A 19,524-nucleotide genomic window follows, 5' to 3' on the forward strand; every position below is an offset into this window, starting at 1 on the left:
TAGGTTGAGGTAACTGGTGAACATTTTTTCTTCTGAAAGCACGTATAGGAATATTCTACCATTCTTTCAAAATTTCTTATTACAACCTTATAACTTAGATATTTTAAGGAAACTAGATAGAAATCCCCCAAATTTCTATTCTCATTCTTAAATGTATTTTCTTTTTTGCTTTACAATTATTTTTCAAATATGTCAAGCTTACATTCTCAGCCATTTGAGAAAAACAGTTGAACTTGACAAGCTTTCACTGAAGTACTAAAAAATAAAGATAGGTTACTTAATAATAAAAGCTAAGAATTTAAGTAAGCAAATACTTACTCGTTCATGGAAATTTATCAATTTATAGTGGAGAAACATGGCAGACACCACCTTAATCAAATCAAGTTAACACAACCAGCAATGGGACGAAGCCTAAACCATGTGTCTGCTGATATGAGGTACTAAGAACACAGTATTAATCCTGCCAAAGGTGATTCCAGAATCTGATCATGAGAAATGATCAAACACAAACTGAGGGACATTGTATAAGATAGCTGGCCTGTCCTGTTCGAAAATGGCAAGCTTATGAAAAATGACGAAGTCAAGAATGTTTCCAGCTTAAAGGAGATGACAGGCATGAAATAAATGTTATTGGGGAAAATGGCAAAGGTTAAATAAGATATACGGATGAGATAGTGGTCTTGTTTATTTTCTGGTATTGATAATTGTATAAGAGAAAATTATGTAAGAGCAATGAAATTGTGTAAGAGAATGTCTCCGAACTAAAGGTATTTCAGACAGAAGAAGCATAATAGAGGAATGATCTGATATGAACAAAGAAATAAGGAGCCAAGAATTTTCTAACAAACATTGTTTTGAAAACAGCAACAATACTGTGTTGTGGAAGAAAAGGAAAACCATAAATAACTAAAATGCTCAACAATATCAAACAGGTCAGATGTGTTTGGTGTTCTAAGATCTTTGTATCATTTGGAGGTTGATAGGATATTTATTGATTTCAGACTTTAAGAAGCTAAGTGCTCATGATAGAAAGTTAAAGGTAACTACTAAAATAATAGCAATGTGGTATATAATTCTCCAAATGTATAGTGAGAAGAGATAGAATGACCAAAAAATCAATCCACCCCCCAAAAAAGGCAACAAGGGATAAAAAAAGGACCGTTGAAAGCAAAAACAAAGCCACAGAAATGAATTCAAAATATTAAAAATTATTGTGGATATAAATGAAGTAAATGCTCCAGTTGAAAAATTGGCAGATTGGGCTAGTTAATTTTTTTTTCAGACTAAATTTAAAAACATACACACACAACTCAGCTATATCTTATTGATAAGAGACATATCTAAAACATAACGATCCAGAATTTCTGAAGGGCAGAGTAGTAAAAGATACTCGACCGAACAGAAACGAGTGTACTTATATTAGTATCATACAAGGAAAATTTAAAAGTCAAAGGATGGCAAAAGATATTCCTGAACAAATGAAAATTGATATACTCACATTAGCATCATACAAAGTAAATTTTAAACCAAAAAAAGCATCATTAAAGATAAACGAGGTTACAATATAATTTTTAAAGTAGTAATTCACCATATTTTGAAGTTAGATGTATTGAAAAACAAAACTTCAAAATCTACAAGCAAGAATTGATAGAGATGCAAAAGAAATAGATAAAACCAAATATAATGTTTAATCATACATCTCAGTAATTTGATGGCTCAAACTTACAACAAATTTATATATTTATTAAAAATATAGACTAATGATCCTATGCTAAAATGTCACTATGTTTGAGTGGTTTCACAAAACCTAATTATAAGAGATTCTGCAAAAATACACTCTGGACAGAAGTGAAAAAGTAAAAAGAAATGACTTACAGGACAATACTGTTTCAAACATAATTCTCATGTAATTAATAGTCATTGGAAAATGAAGTTTGGCATCATTCAGAATTATAAAAACATTCATGGAGGCTGAATATCACAGACATGAGGTGCACTGTGGCCACAGAAGTACTTCTCATACTTATAAGTAGTTTTATATTTTAGCTATGAATGTTATTTACTAGAGCTAAACTTAGTCTTATCTTAACTAGCAGAATTTTTTGTATATTGAATCCCTGAGTCCCTTACGTTCTCTGGGCCTATTCATTTGCAGATAGGAGTAGAAACCATAACCAGGTTTATCATGTCATACATTCACGTGTGATGCCCAATCTTTATTATGCTCTCCAATTTCTTTAAGATGGGAATGACTCTAGCAGGGCCACGAAGATGAGGAAGTTTCCTTGGGGAGATCACAGCCTCCAGCATCTTCTGTTTCATTTTCTTCTCTGGCTTCGTGAGGTCCTCGATACAGCATACTGAGGCTCTGCTTCACCGGGCTTCCAATCAGTGTTTTCTTTTCTTTCCTCCCCAGGACTTGGGCAATTTTAACCTCTCTAAGCCTCGGCTACTTCCCATATAAAATGGAAATCATGGTATCTAATTGGTTGCATTGTTATGAATCTTAAATGAGATGTCATATTTAGAAAGCTTTTACCGAGAGATATGAATTAGTACCCTTAGGACTAATTTTTCACTCATTAACCTTCTATGCAAGAGATTAGATAAGAGAGCTAAGACCTATGGTCTCCATCCAGAGTCAGGGTTCAGCTTATCTCATCTGTCGACTCTTCACTCCCTCAGTGTCCCTGCTCTGGGTCATAGTCTGGGTGACTGAGATGCCAGGCTTACTAGCCAGGGAATCGCTATTATGCTTTTCTATTTATAGCCAATGCTGTTGCTATTGTGTTGTTTTGTGTCCACTGAACGCCAGATCATTATTATTATCATCATCATTGCAACTGATGACAATAATAAAACAATCTCTCAGGCTTTCACGGGTGATGTCAGCTCTCTTCAGGCTGTTTGGCTGTTTCTGTCCTATTTTCTCAGTCTGATCTGAAACAGATCCCTGAACTGTCTCCTAGTTGGTAATGTATTCCCTAACGCATTTGATTTCACTCATTTTTCCCCTCCAGATTTTAAATGATGTACAAGTTTTGTACAGAGCCTTCTCAGAACTGATTTAGTTTAGATTCAGTAGCAGTCTTGCAGGATCATGGAGAGACTGCTAAGTTTAATGCCACAATCATCTCAGCTCCTACAGAGTATTCATTTCATTGTCAGCTGGTGGGAACAGGCAATTGCTGTGGTATAAGGCTGATTCCCTTCAGTAATGAAGCAAGGCACTGGGACATTTTCATTTCTGAATTCCAAGTGAGTACATATTGTTATTTCAGATGCTATTCCAAGAGCTATCATTTGCTGGAGTGCATCTGGTACCGCATTTATTTACAGCATTCTAATTTTTCTTTAAAACTTAGGGAATGTAGGAAGAAATTGAGGTTATTGATTTTAGATATGTACAGCTCAGCTAGTAAGATATGGCCAAGTTATAGCTCCAGGGGAAAAATGCTCAATTTCCCATCATTTCTAATACTAAAGACAGCATTAGAAAGAATAATTGAAAACAGGTAATGGACAATCAGCTAGAGGGTTTATTTGATAGCAGAGGGACATCTGAGTCCCAGGGAGAGAAAATCAAGTTGTAAGAGGTGAAGTGCTACCATGCAGTAATAATGGGAAATTGTGCAACTTTTTATATTGATACTGAAACTTCTCTTATCCTGCTCTAAATGAGATAGTGAGCAATATTTTCTTATTTAAAAAAATGAGGGACAAGAAATTGGAAGAGTTGCAAAAGTTAATGATAATCGTCTTGCCCTGAGAAGAAGCTTAAAGCAGAAGAAAATTGTAACACAATGCTGAAAAATAAATTCAATATAATTAAACAAGTAACTGAAGATATTAAAAGACAACCACAGATCAGAAATTCAAAAACTTAAAGACTAGAAATTGTTAACTATTGTTAGATAAAAGTAGAGTAATATTTTTTAGAAGTTCAAAGAACATGTTAGCCAAGGGTTTTATATTCTATTCTTCAATTTTCACAGCTATAGAAAATCCATTTTAACCATTGAGAGCTCAGGGAAGTTGCACTGACAAGTTCTTCCTGAAGAATATGCTAGAGAATAGTCTTTATCTAATCAAGAGATAATTTTAGCAAAAGGACTTCTGGTGAATATTGTTGCATTCATTTAATTGTACATCTAAGAGTAAAATAAAGATGAGAATGAAGGTGGAAAATGAAGGTAGAATGTAAATGTTAAATGCTCTGAATAAATAGATATACTACAACTAAAACATGGGACAGAAGAGTATAAAGTTAGCAAAGGTGCAAAAAAAGTTATGATAACCCTTAAAATACTTATATACAAAATTAAATTTTAACAAACAGAAAATTATTCCATATTCTTAGAAAGAATAAATATTATAAAAATGTTAATTCTATACAAGGTAATATAAGACTTTATCAGTGCTAAGTACACCTAACAGGAAAATTCTTCCTAAATGGGAAAGCAACAGGATAGGTTGGGGGGAGGGGGCAATAATAACTCAGAAAATGGGGCTTAAAAAGAGGAGATTATTAAGTTCTTGAGTGATGACCTGTAAAGCCCTGGATTATTTGGGTGCAGTGAATTCATTTTTACTTTCCGAATGCATTGATATTATATTGGGCAGTATTCTTTATATCATGCCCAAGGTAGTACATTTAATTATATCTATTCAATTAGCAAATATTTTTAAGTATATACCTGCTTGTGCTTAGCTTTTGGCTTTGTGCTAGGGATACAAGTAATTAACAAGATAGTTAGGGCTCCTTCTCTTGGGGAGACCATTATCTCAGGGGAGAAACATACATTTAATTAAGCCCTCAATTAATTATTTAATGATAATTGTGATAAATACCTCAAAGTACAGGAGCTACGTGCAATGGAAGGCTGTACACAGATTATATGACATGAAGTGAGGTTCAGAGAGATTCCTTGAATCACTCAGAATTCTATAGTTTAGAGGTAGCAGAGCGGAAATTTGAATCCAGGTATAATCTTACTCTGATACACTACATTTACTATCTCCAACTACACAGCATTAATAGCAGCACAAACTGCCATGTGAGAAAGAAAGTATATTAGTTTCCTATGGCGGGTTTAACAGTTACCATAAACTTAGTGGTTTAAAACAACACTTTGTGTTATCATACAGTTCTCTAGGGAAGTCCAACAGAGGTCTCATGGGCTAAAATCAAGGTGCCAGAGCATCTGCATTCCTTTCTAGAGGCTCTAGGGTAAAATTTGTTTCCTTGCCAAATTTTCCATGGTCAAGAGGCCACCCACATTCTTTGGCTTGCGGTTTCCTTTCTCCACCTTCAAAACCAACAATGATGGGTCCAGTCCTTCTCACATCACATCACTCTGACCTACACTTCTGCTTCCCTCTTCCATTTTTAAGGACTCTTGTGATTACATTGAGCCTGTGCAGATAATTCAGGATAATTTCTGTATTTTAACCTCAGCTGATTAGCAAACTTACTTTCATCTGCAACCTTCCTTAATTTTCCTTTGCAACGTAAGGGAATGTATTCACTGAATCCAGGGATTAGGACATGGACATCTTTAGGGAGAGGCCTTATCCTGCCTACCATGGGGTAGAAGGTAGTGATTGTGACTTGAGGATGGAGGAGTCAGAGATGACATTTGGTGGGAAGGCATTTGATAAATAGAGAAATGGAGCAACGTGAGCAAGACATGGATAGAGGAATTTAAGTGTGATTAGAGAAGAGTAGTGGTTTGATGGTTTTTCTTCTAGATTACCACCACTCTAGTGGGGAGGCTGTGAAAGAAATATAGTGGATACTAGTTAGCACACTTAGAATAGGCCAGGTTATAGTAGTCTTGACTACCGAGTTATAGACGTGAATTTATGCCATCAGCTTTGGCAAGGCATTGAAGAGATGAGCAAGCCAGCAGCCTGGTCAGGCTCTTATTTTAGTTTCATCCACTCTCAGATATTGATGGGAAAACGTTCTCTTCTCTGACCCGCTAGAACTATATGCAGCCGTGAACCTGGCTGTATGCCATGCGGAAGGATGCTGAGCAGCAAACTCTTTTTAAGATACTGGTAGGAAGGGGCCCGGTTGAATGAGCACTGGCCACTCAGAGTCTTCCTTGACCATGATCTTTCTTCATTTTTTTCTTAATCTTCAAGGTGAACAGGTAAAAAATTTTCATGTTATGGGTAATTAAGAAATTTCCTGCCTTTTAACATTTAAACCCCCAGAAGGATGCCTTCGGGTTTTTTTTGTTTTGTTTTGTTTTGTTTTTTAAGATTTAGGTAATTTAATGAAAAAATTCTTGTCTCTTAGGGGGATGCCTTCAGTTTTATTATAGGTTCTGTCCCTTAGGCTTAACTAGTTTTTTTAATACTGAAAACTCTACCTATAAACCTGGCCCATCTCTGTATTTTCTCTTTGGTTATTTTTTATTAATTTGGGACAAATTTACTTGGGAGGGTAAGGAATACAAAGCACAAAGTGACAACTTTATACCGTACATTGGCTTCCTTAGAGTCCCAATATTTTACAGCACAAGTGTTCACCAGTATAAAACTCTTTAAAATATGTTTTAATACTTTGAAAAGTAGACAAAACAAAAGACCCTTAACTTGTCATTTTTAAGGCAAACTGAAAAGTAAACTAGTGAATAAAGGAAGAAATAAAGGAAGAAATAAATCCCTTATCCTTTCTTTCCTATGGTATTGATAGAGGAGATATTTCTTTTTATAAAATAATTCTAGCTAAAAATGAAGAAGAAACAGTAGAAGTAAAGAATCACTCTTAATAGACTGTTGGACATTTCGTGCCCCAATGGAAAAACATTGCCTCTATAAGGTATTCTAGAAAAAAAAAAATACCTTCATTCTGCTCAGGCTTTTAGGTCCAACTACCAATTTAAGAACTATGGAGTTCAGAAGAACATGTTAAATGGCACTAATGGGTACAATGACAATGTTCAGACAATAGGACAAATGCTAGTTTCTTCAACAATTAGGTTGAAAAGGGGAAGATAGAGGAGGAACTGATAAATTAACAGACTGAAGAGATATGTCTGTTTTAAGGCTAAATAATATTCCATTCTATGTCTATACCACATTTTCTTTATCCATTTATCTGTCAATGGGAATTTAGGTTGCTTTCACTTCTTATACGAAAAATGCCACAACGAGCATAGGAGTGCAAATATTTCATTTTACTAAGAGGACATTTTGCTAAGTGAAATAAGCCAGTCACAGAGAGACAAATACTACATGATTCTACTTAAATGAGGTATCTAAAGTAGTCAAACTCGTAGAAGCAGAAAATAGTATGGTGGTTTCCAGGGGCTGGAGGTCAGGAAAATGAGGAGTCACTGTTCAAAAGATAAAGTTTCACCTATTTAAGATGTAACATTTCTAGATATGTGCTATGCAACATTGTGCTTCTAGATAATATGGTATTGTGCACTTAAAAATTTAAGAGGTTATAGCCTATGCTATGTGTTTTTTAATTAAAAAATGATCTGTCATCATTTTGCATATTTTGATGACAAATAAATAATTTAAGTGATGACTCCATCAAATATCATATTCATTTTTTTGCATTTATTATAATCTTTCCAGATATCTTATTTAATCTAGTTAGCTAGTCTATTATCCAAATAGTTCTCATTAAAACATTTACCTTTTTACTTTGTAGGTAATGATCATATTCCATGATGACACTCCGTGTCATAAACTGAGTTCGCTGCCAAAGACCTAGAGTTTAATTCTCAATATACCAGTCAATTATCTTTCATCCAACTGACAAAATTATGCTGTAGTTGATCTATCTATAGGAAGATATATGACCTTTCATCTTAGAACCTATAAAAATACTAACTAGATAAAACTTAGCACCATGATCTAGGAATCATTTTACCTGTCTGCCTTGGCTCCACTTATAAAACCACAATGTTTTATGGCCATTCAGAAGACTTGTTTTTGGAACAGGGCTAATAATGTTCACTTAAAAGAGTATTATAGAGATTTGTGTATTTAAAAATGTTTTAGTCCTTGACAGAGAGCTTTGACTTATGATTTCAAAACATTTCAAAGTATGATTAATTAGTGAAATAATTTTAATTCTAAGCATGTTTGTAAGATATTTGTGACGTGTTATTGACATGCTTCGCAGCTAAAATAAAGCCTTTGGGAGTTTCCTGTGTGGTAGGAAATGAGAAAACTTTACTAAGTATGTCTGTAATAACAATATTCATTCTTTAATATGGATCCTTTTGAAAGTTTCCAATTTAAATTAGTTTCTCCTATCTTTTCTCTTTTAACAACTCATGAAAATAAGTGAAAACAGCAAAGTCTGACATAGATAACAAATAGGAATGAGCACAAAGACATTAAATAGAGTGACAGCCATGACAGTTACTTATACAGGAACTTATTTTGTTTTCTAACTTCAAATTTTACATACCACATTAATATTCCAGGACTTCAAAGCTAGGGGGGACATCGAAGCATCAAATTCACAAGTTATTTCGCCCCTTTGATATCAGATAATATAGGTTGCTATGCCACGTGAGCTTCCTCATTGCTTTGAGCGGTGAGGTTTAGATGGTTTACTTAAAAGATATACTTAGAATGGTTTGTCTATACTCTAGTCCCACCTTAGAAACCCTAGTCTTTATATTTAAAGCTGTTATCACAGGAGTATTTGTTTGACCTATTATTCCAGGAGCAAACCTGAAGATACTTCGAAAGTAGTGGTTATAGACTTGCGCTGTTTTCTTCACATGCTTAGTCCCAGGCACCACTGTTTGTGAACCCTGGGTTTACAGAAGGCTTGGCTGGATACACTGGCACGGTCTGTGGAGGCAAAACACTTGCTCCTTATGTAAAACTATCTGGTAAAAAGAATGTTCTTGGGCCCATGACCTCATTAGTATGGTACTCTAATCAAACAAGTGACCTTTGAAATACAATCATCATACCCAGTTGCCTACTAGAGTGACCCTGAGGGGCTGAGGACCAAGAAATTTTTTGAACCGAGACTTTAGCAGTGGCTGATGAACTGTTTTAATTCTTTTGCTACTGAAATTCTCTCCTTTTAGTTCACTTCTTATGGCATTAAGAATATAGGGCTGCTTTACTGAGCTATGACCAAAAACGATTTTACTTATAGTCTCCATCAAAATGGCTGGTTTTATTGCCTTAAATATTATCCATATCCCAGAGATCTTAATAATTTGGGACTGTAGTTCTTAAACAAAGAGGAAAAACAACCTGTACAACCTGTATGATAATCTATGAAACCATAACAGTGAGCATTTTACATTTGGCTTAAGTTTCATAATGTTCAATAATTTCTTCACAAAATTCTCTGAGAATATGGGAATATCTATTTTGTAAAAAAAAAACTTCATTTTTCTCCATTATAACAGGAATGTGTGTCTATTCATTGCAAATAATTCAGAATATGCAAAAACATATAAAGAAGAAAAATAAAGATATTGAATAAGGTCTAAACAGAGTTTTCTATTTAGAAGTAGCAAAGGTGAAGGATTATTATTTATATATTAGAAATGTCAGAAATATGCACGTTTCACAAAAATCACAAACCTGGGCTAACATGGCGGAGGCACCAAGACAGAGTTTTGAGAAATATATGATTTCAGGTATGATCCAGAAATAGAGTAGCACTTTCCCATATGGTTGAGAACAACGTCCTGAATCTCATCATATAATTTCAAGTCTACATTTGTATTTTGCTTTAAGACACACTATTGCTGGGCTGGTAATTGGTACTTATGCATAAGTTAATTGTTGCCAGTTCTCTGGTGAGCTCTCCATATCCTTGTTGCTATATAAAAGCTAAACAAAAGGAAGACAAAATACAGATGCTGTTTATGTCGGCAGTCAGTAAAAATGAGTGTGCTGCTGAAGGAGGATTGAACCTGGCAGTTTACAAATCCTGGCAGTCAAGTTTGATGTGGTTAGAGGAAGTCTTGGGGCATATCAGATACTCTAGCTTTTAAGTTGTATATTTTAGACTGAATGTTGCAGTAACAACTTGTCTACTTTGGAGACTGTCTAAAAAATACCGGTGTACTCAGAACAAATTTTCCTATAGCAGACTAAATTTACCAGGGATTTATAATCCAAATTCTTGCCCTAAACAAGAGTCTTAGTTAGGTCTGGTGATTATAATTCAAAGAATGCTAAATATATACCAAAATATTTTAAAGATTTGTCAAATAATGTCCAATTGACCAGTGGAAGAATTAAAGGCTAGCGAAATGATTTTTAAGATTACATAGATAATTACTGATAGAGCCGTCGTGATAGGAACCCATGACTCTTGACGCCTAGGGAGTCTATTAAACAATATAATGTATTAGCCATGTCTTTTGTTTTCTGTATTCTGAAATTTTGACATCTGAGGCCTTTCTGGCTCTGAAGAGGCTGCCCCTTCTAGAGTTAACCAACTCCCTAGAGACAGCAAGCAACTTGTTCAGCATGGTTTTCAATCACAAAACATTCAGTCCAGAGCCCACATCCCTAACCACCTCTTCTATTGGGCTCTCATACTCCCAGTCACTATCCACCTGCCAGGACCAGATACCGGTCATCTAGGGACAGTCCCTCTCCTCCAGAGCCCAGTGAAATTATTCAAACTGGCCAGCTTTAAGGCTATTTACCCTGTCTCGCCTGTTCCTTCCTGTGGAAACCACAAAAAGGCTCATTCTCATATTGCCCCTCTCTGTCTCCCTCCTGACTGACCCTGATGCTTCCCAGTGGGCCTCACCCCCTGCCATGACATGGTAATTCCCTGTATTTTAGTATAACAAAACTATCTTTTCAACGGCAGTCACCTCCTGATCTGTTGGCCTTGTCATACCTAAATAATAATTTAAAAAATCTATACATTAAGACACACAGACCCTTCTTAGCCACAGTAGACTTTGATTATGCTACTGGCACCAAATGGGCATCATGTGCAAAGAGATTACAAATCATTGCCTCTGTTTCTGCTTTATATCAATACCATATCATCTTCCATCATTCAAGTAGATCTAATAGAGGTCAGCACTATGCCTCTGTTATAATACTGTGTGTATGTTTTAATATGACCATAATAATACATTATGAAATATTTGCAAGTGAGGTACATATTTTAAACTTTCCTTTCAATTTATCCTTTTCCTCCTCCAGGGTCATGTATGTTTGGCAATTGGGGTTTGACAGGAGAGTCTCTGCTGAACTGCTGCATTTAATTCAAAGCACATAAGACATGTGGCCTTTTGGCTTTGTTGTGGTAGTCCTGGGATATTTATAACAAAGTTCTGGTAGCATGCCAGAAATGAAAGATGTGTCTAAATCCACACCATTCACAAATTTTATCTCCATGACCACATGGAGGGTTCACCACCAGATCATAAAATAGGAGGAAGACTTTGGAGAAAGTCAGAAGGATTTGGAAAAGCATTTGGGAATTCTTTGGAATTCATTTGGGAAAGTTTTCATATCAGAATTTAGAAAAATCATTTTAAACCAAAGATTTGTAGAAAAATCGCTTTCACCTATTAGGTTGAACTGCAGGAAATTTCTATTTTTGTAGGTGAAAATGGTTGAATATTGGCAATTCCCTTTGATGCAATTTATTAGTAGAATAAGTAGGGGTTTTCCCTGCTAAGCACTGCTTTTTATCAATGTAAGAACTAGAAAAATGAGCCGTAATAATCAGAGACAAATTCTTACTTATATCTTAATTATCCTCCAAATCTATAGATAGAAGATTATAGCATAATTCTCACTGGCAAAGTCTTATGGGCACAGTGCCTCTTGCCTCTATCAATCGGAGTGAGGAAGTCAGACAGATCAACACTGCAGGACTAAGAAGACAGAAGTTCATACTTCTGTTTTTCAGAATAGGGCTTATTTTCTGCTTTGGTAATATTAGCCTTGTCATCTCTAATCTGACAATTACTAAATTTTCTAGTAGCTTCTACTGATAGTCTGATAACTTTATATCTTCCTCTAACATTTACAGATGGTGAGTTTCATATAGCTATAAGAAAACATCAACTATTAAATGATCGAAGAAGTTTCCTCAATATTTTTCTCCCTGATATTATATTTCGATGGCATAGAATTTGCAACATGAGTAGAACAGCTGGTAAATAAAGATTATATTAGTAAAGATCTGTGCCTCCTCAGAGGAAAAGTAATCGATTGAAGTGAAAAAGAACTTCTGTGGTGTGTATCTTAAAACTAACATTAGCAGAGCAAAACTCCCAGGCATTTTTCTGTTCCACCACAGCCTCTTCTAGGCTTGGGTGCCGAAAGCGCCTTGCGTTCACGTGCACTGACTCTCCTTCCTCCCTCTTGACATGCAGACAGCTGGAGAACTGAAATAAATTCACTGTGGAGCCTGACGTACACAATCCACATGATCTTAACAGTGAACTATAGAGCAGGTGACCCAGAAGACTCACCTGAGGCAATTCGTCAGACAATGTTGTCTGGTCTGATTTACCTTTGTGCAATTTCTCAGTATTGCATTGTGAATTAACGTCTACTTATTTTGGATTCATATGTTTGAGAGAGAGAGAGAAAAAAAACATGCTTTCTAATTGCGTGCAAGCTTAAAATCCCTGAAAGCCAGAAACACCACAGTCTGGGCCAAACAAACCGGCAGCTCCACACCATCAACTAAGCTCTCAGTGATGACAGTGACAATCTGGCCAGCTGTTACCTAAGAGTTAATCAGTCTGAAATAAACAAATGCCTGAAATGAAGTCAGTCACTTTTCTTACTTCAGTCAGTTATTAAGATGACCGGTGGTGTCAGCCAACGAATTTATTTCTATTATCAGAGGTAGCGATGCCTTGAGGGTTTTTCGCTCACAGAAAACAAGGCATTTATTAACAAATGATATGCTGAACCATGTTCAAACTCCTGACTAATTAAGAAAAATTTAAGCTCAAGGAAAAATTTATAAAAGATTTGTGATATTAAAAACTAGAAGCGTCATAATGCAGCAAGCACAGTGCAGAAAGTGAGGAGGAGGAAGCACTCATGTTTGAGAGGTGCAGAAGAGGGAAATTTTAGGGAGGTCTTGGAAAAGGCTGAGCTTTGGTAATAACAGAAACTAAAGTGTCCAGGAAATCTGTCCCCAAACAGGCTGGACACTGGCCTCATGAGATCACTGGGGCATGTAATGAAACAGTATTCTCTGGCATTACATCACTATCTGTGTTTATTTCAAGAATTCTCTTGGTTTGTCTAGTCCTTTTTGATGCTATTATTTCAATCAAGTGATTATTCAGTATCCTGAACCTTGGTGCCCAGGATTACGGTCTTCTTTTTTCAATGAGATGGTACTGTAGGCCCTGACATCTGGTAATAAATGAGCATATGTTGTAAACATACATACTAATAAAGACTCTTCATTTTAATTAGAGTTGTATGTCTACTTAAAAAGCCTGCAATCAATTTTTCTTTTTAGTTGCAAGATTAATTTTTTTTCCAGTTTTATGGAGATCAACTAACATATAACATTGTATAAGATTAAGTTGTATAACGTAATGATTTAATATATATATATATATTAAATGAGTACTACAGTAAGTTTAGTTACCATCCATCAGCTACAGTTTCTGAATCACCACACCATGCTACATGGTTTTGTCAATGTCTTAGCTTAGCTTCCCTTTTTTCCTCATAAGATTCTGGCTTGTTCAAGCTTTTCTCTCCACTATACTTACACTTGGTTTTTACTTAAATGATATCATTATCTAAGCAAGGAGGGTTTTTTTTCCCCCTTGTTCTTGATTCTGTAAAGATCTTTAATGCATTTTCTGATGACTCTAAGGTGGTTATTATCTTTTTTTTTTTTTCCTGAGGTAATGGAATGTTCTTTTCTAGCTGTGATTTCACTAGTATGAATCCCCACTCATGCTGTATTCCTAGAGGTCCCTTCATCTCCTGCACCTACTGAGTACCCTAACTTCCGCCTTTGGGTAGAAATTCTGAGCAGCAACTGATGTGTCATGCATTAGCCCATTGGTTTGGGGGAATGCTATTTTCTAGGTTTCTGCTCACTGGATACTTCATGCTCTTGAGTGACTATTTTTCAGATATCTGTACGCCTTCTCCCTTTTGTTTGTCAAATTGAATCTCGTTTTGTTCATTTCCGTTCTCATTTCCAAACTCTGGTGAGAAATTTACATTATCTTTCCTTCCATATTAGGTTTATTTAACAACTTTTCATTTGTAAAAACATTGTTTTTGAGAAGTTCCTTTCCTATTTTAGATTATTCATAAAGACAAAACCTGTTCTCCTCTTCACTTAAACTTTGGGAGAACATTGTTTATATTTCTCTCTCTCATCACCTCCCAGACAGCCTTGCCTAGGATTAGTTGCGTTCATTTTCCCTACTAGATTATAAGTGTCTTTAGGTCAGAGAATATGCAGCTTTGCATTTTTCACAGAGACAATCATAATGATTTTCACACAGAAGGAATGTAGTCAAAATGTGGGAATTACATTATTATGAATGTAGGTAGAATACTGTGCAAAAGCCTCCTTAGAGCTAGAAATCTTGCTATGCAACCTAACACACAATTTTTATTTTTTTCCTTTTCATTGTCTTTCAGCTGATGTTTACCACATGTGCTTATGTAAATTAATTCGACTCAACACTGTTTTTATAGTTCTGGATCCTGCATTATGTCTTTTAATGTCCAGGCACACAATAAGTGTTACATTTGTTTTAATCACAACACAGAATTCAGTGGGGAAGTTTTGTTTTTTTAAGTTAATTGGGCATTTTCATCCTGGTGGTTAAGATTCCCCTTGCTTTTGTTTCAAGATATTTAAATGTTTTACCTTGGCATTTACTAATTATTACATAAATTAATACCAGAAGATATAGAGGAGCAATGTTTCAGCCTTTTCTCTTACTTTGCGAGGAGCCTAAAGTGACTATATTAGCCTTAAGGATGCTCTTCATAATTTTACCTTTGTTTTCTATGATAACATATTCTCTTAATTTCAAATGTAAAACAATTACACTATTAAAAAAATATGAAAAAGCATAATAAGAAAATAAAAATTATATAATGAGAGATTGTCATCATTAATGTTTTAGGAATATATTCTCCCATTTTTAATAAAATTTTTTGTTTCACAATATTCTTTCACTTAAATACATGAGATATTTTTAAGTCCTTAAATAGTCTACAAATCATTTTCAATATTTTTTATTCTGATATTTTTGTATATCAATCTTCTAGTTTGGGATATAAAACACAGTTTTCTTATTGATGTCTTTATAAATACCAGTGTTTTACCTTTATGATAAATTCATTTTTAGTGATTGGGCAGCCTTAAGTGTATAGAAAGGGACTGTGGCAGGTGCACAGACTACTGCGAAGTTTTGTTATTTGTTTGTTTGTTTGTTTTACTTCCAGAACCACTCAGTCATTCTCACCGGTGAGCCTACAGTCTGAGCCAGCAATTTTTAGACACAAATATTGTGTTTCTTTTACAGAGCACCATTATTAGAGCTAAAGTACAACTGTGCTGAGGCATCAGTGTACCCAGAAAGAAGTGAATGAATCTCCCAATCTATAGTCTCCCATGGAGAGAGAAGTGTAATTTTTATTAATATTTATATAGTTATGATAATGTAAATGTTGGTACTAAGTTAATGAAAAATTAATATGTAATTAAATTGGGAAGATGGGGATAGAAGAACTGGGTATCTTGGTGTAAGAGTATGCTATGAGTTGTGTTTGCTAGAATTAGGTTTGCTGTGGGTAAAATAAAAATGCAAAAGAAGACTGGCTTAGATAAACTATGGATTTATTTCCTCTCAGGTAAATGAATTTGAGATATAGACCACCCAGACTGATGTTAAAGTTCCATTAAGTAGTTGGGGACCCAGACATCTTTCAAATCAATACTTCGTCACACTAGTATGTTGCCTTCATCCTCATTGCCCAGGGTGGCTGCTGGAGATCTACCCATGACGTCTGCATTCCAGGAAGCAGGAAAGAGGAAGGAGAGAAAAAGAGAGAAACCACTTTTCTATTTTTTAATTTCGTGATTGACCATAACAATCATATAAAAAAAGTGCTACATTATGAGTATACATCAATAAATTATCACAAAGGGAACTCGCCTAAGTCGCCACATTCCAGATGTAGGGATAGAATATCACCAGCATCCTAGCAATCCTTCTTATGCCCTCTCCCAGCCTTCAAAGCCTCCTCCTCTTCTCCAAAGATAAATAGTAGTCCCATTTCTGCCATTATAGGTGAGCTTTTTCTATTTTTGTATTTTCATAAATGGAAACATACAGAGTTTATTCTTTTCTGTTTAGATTCTTTCATGCAGTATTATTTTTTGAGAACTAATCCATGTTCTTATAAGTAGCTACTTTCTATTCAAGTACTTTGAAAGTCATTTTTGTTCTTCCAGCTTCCATTGTTCCTGCTGAGAAGTCACCAGTAATACTTGTCGAAATTTTGAAGGTAATCTGTCCTTTATTCTTTTTGTCTTTGATGTTGAACAGTTTTGTTACAATATGCCCAGGTCTGGTTTTCTTCAAATTTATTTTGCTTAAGATTTATAGTAATTCTTGAATCTATGAACTGATATCTTTCATCAGTTTTGGAAACTATGAACCATTATCTCTTCAAATGTTGCTTCTACCTCATCCGGTTCCTCCTCTGCTGCTACTACTGCTGCTCCACCCCCTCCTACCCACACTCCTTTGTGCCTCTTCCACTCCCTCCCCCTCCCTCTCCTTGTAGGATTCCATTATACATACATCAGTCAGTGTATATGCCCCGTGTCTCTTAATCCTTTCTCTGTCTCCCTCATTTTTCTCTATTCTTGACTTTGTCTTCTGACCTACTTTCTACTTCACTTATTTGTTCTTAACCTGTAAATAAAATGCTACTAATCCATTAATTGAGATCTTAATATCAGTTATTCTATTTTTTTAGTATTAGAATGGTTCTTTTCATAAGTTTTTGCTGAGATTCTCAGTCTTTTATTTATTTCAACATGTTAGATATAGTTAATTTGTCAGTGTAATCTAAGGGTTAGAATGATGCTTTCTTCAAGAGAGAGAATTTATTTTTGCTCCTGGCTGGCAACTAGGGTCAATAACAATCCTGGATCATTTAAATACAATGAAGAATTAGGATGATTTGAAGCTCAATTTCCTATACTTTTCTGTGAGGCCCGGTCTAGTTCTGCTTCATCTTTTTGCTAAAAGTGTATTTCCTCATAGCCCCAACCTAACGCCTCAGTAGTTTATCAGGACTGCTCTCTTGGGAGGGTCTTGCATTCTAGTTTCTATTGCTTTAGCCCAAGGACCATCCCAAAAACTCTGCTCAGCTTCTCAGAACTTTTCTGGAACCTGCATAAGTCCTGTGCTGTATAGCCCATTCATGCCCCTAGATTCACCTGTTTCCCACTATATTATCTTTCTACTGCTAGCAGTATTCTACAAAGTTCAAAGAATTGTTCCCTTTCTTGTTCCTTTAGTCCTAATAGCACTTGTGGCTTCCTCGTTGTTTCTAACCTTAGAGACTTCACTGTGCTTTTCTTACTGTTTTTCCTTAGTGATCCCCACAGTTTTGCTTAGCCCCATCATTAAGCACACTTCAGTTAACTTCTGAGTGTGCCACCTGTTTCTTGCCACACCTTGATGGAAACATTCTCGTGGGGAATATATCATCATATATTGTGTTGTATTCATTTCTCTGAGTTTCCTTCTTCTGGATCTTGGCCCTAAATTTTTCCCTGCCTTATTAAATCTCTAACACCTGCACTTGCTTTATTTTTTTTACAATATATTGTTCATCTTTTCTAATTGTTTTCAGTTGTGCAGTTGTTGTGAATTACATAGCATATCATTCCTGAGAGTGGAATTCCGCCACACTTGTATTTTAAAGGAGCTATTCAAAAAGTTCACAAAATGCTCTTTATTTAGTCATGTGATTGGTTGCAGTGATTTCCCCCTACCTGCAAGGGAACCTGGGAAATGTAATCTTTTACCTACATGGCAATATCCCCAGATTAAAATAGAAGTCCTGCTACTATGGAATAAAGTGAGATCATTCTTTGGGTGTTTATTGCAAGCTAGTTACTATGTTCAGTATTGGAGATAAAGCAATGAATAAAACAAATATAGCTTAGTAATTTAATTGCTTACTTTTATTACAGATCTTTTTGGTTTTCAATTAAGTTTTCCTAGTTTCCTTAAAGTACTTAGTGGTGAACAGATAAAAAAATATACTACAAATATATTTGAATTTAATGCATTGTCTTTCACAGTAGCAATGATTTCCTAATTTACCTCCTCCGTGTGATAACTTTGATATATAGACAGTACTTGAGATTTATAAAACTGTGACCATTCAATAAAGTTAGTTATGAGGAGGAAGAAAAAGAAAGATTATTCATCACTAAACTTGAAAATAACCCTGTACCCAGGGATATGGGGAGGTACAAGTTGAAGGGGAATGATCAAGAGACCTGGGTGCAAATTCCAATATTTGCCATTTCCCTTAGGTAAACTAATCTCTCTGAACCTCCATGTGCTCATTTATAAAATGGGAAAATAAACCACATTCTTCTATGTCACTGAAGGTTGAGTGGATCAAATAATACAGCACATGTGATAATAATTTTTTGAGTTGTAAAAACATTACCGAATATAATGGCTAATAAGATTTATGCTGAATGTAAATCAGAGTATTTACCAATAGATCCATTTTCTCCAAATGTACCTAATATTTTATAAAGAAATTTACCACTTAAAATTGCCCATTTCATTGGTAAATACAGCATGTGAAATCTACTTTTATTTCTCAGAATGCAAATACAAGGAATGTCTGAGACAGAGATATATTTCTTTCATGGGAGAGAAAGATGCTTAGTTGTTTGGAAAATAGTCCATGCCGGTGAGTCTATGCTGCCTCTGTCATCTCCATAGCAACAAGCTCTGATGTAACAAATAGAGAAACTTGATGGAAAAATCAAATGATAAGGGGAATTCATAAAGTTACTAGCGAAGTAAAAAAAAATGTTTCCATGTATTCTCTCTTCCACCTCTGAACTTAACATGAAATTTCCCTTTGAAACTTTTTGTTACTGTGGCTCTTAAATTTTAAATACCATTTATTCTTTTTTCTCTGCATTAAAAAGTTGTTTGTTGCAGAAACATTTTTAGGAAAAAAATATAGCAGGCTTAGAATTCCTGATTCACTTAAGGGGACATGTGGTGTCTCATGCAAGATAACGTTCTTAGGGCCCAGCTGTGATTCAAAGAGCACAACGGTCAGGAATGGATCTCACTTTTTCTCCCACGGTTAGAGTATCAAGGAATAGATGGAATGCTAACCAGATTGTGTTGTATATCTTTGTTTGTTTTAACATTTTCAGTATTTATTGATTTAAAGTGAATAATGATAGTAGTAAACATTTATGTAGAGCTTATAAAATGCAGGCAATATCCTAGGAGATGTGTGTTC

Source organism: Rousettus aegyptiacus, unplaced genomic scaffold (assembly GCF_014176215.1).
Source record: "Rousettus aegyptiacus isolate mRouAeg1 unplaced genomic scaffold, mRouAeg1.p scaffold_m13_p_13, whole genome shotgun sequence".
Classification (NCBI taxonomy): Eukaryota; Metazoa; Chordata; class Mammalia; order Chiroptera; family Pteropodidae; genus Rousettus; species Rousettus aegyptiacus.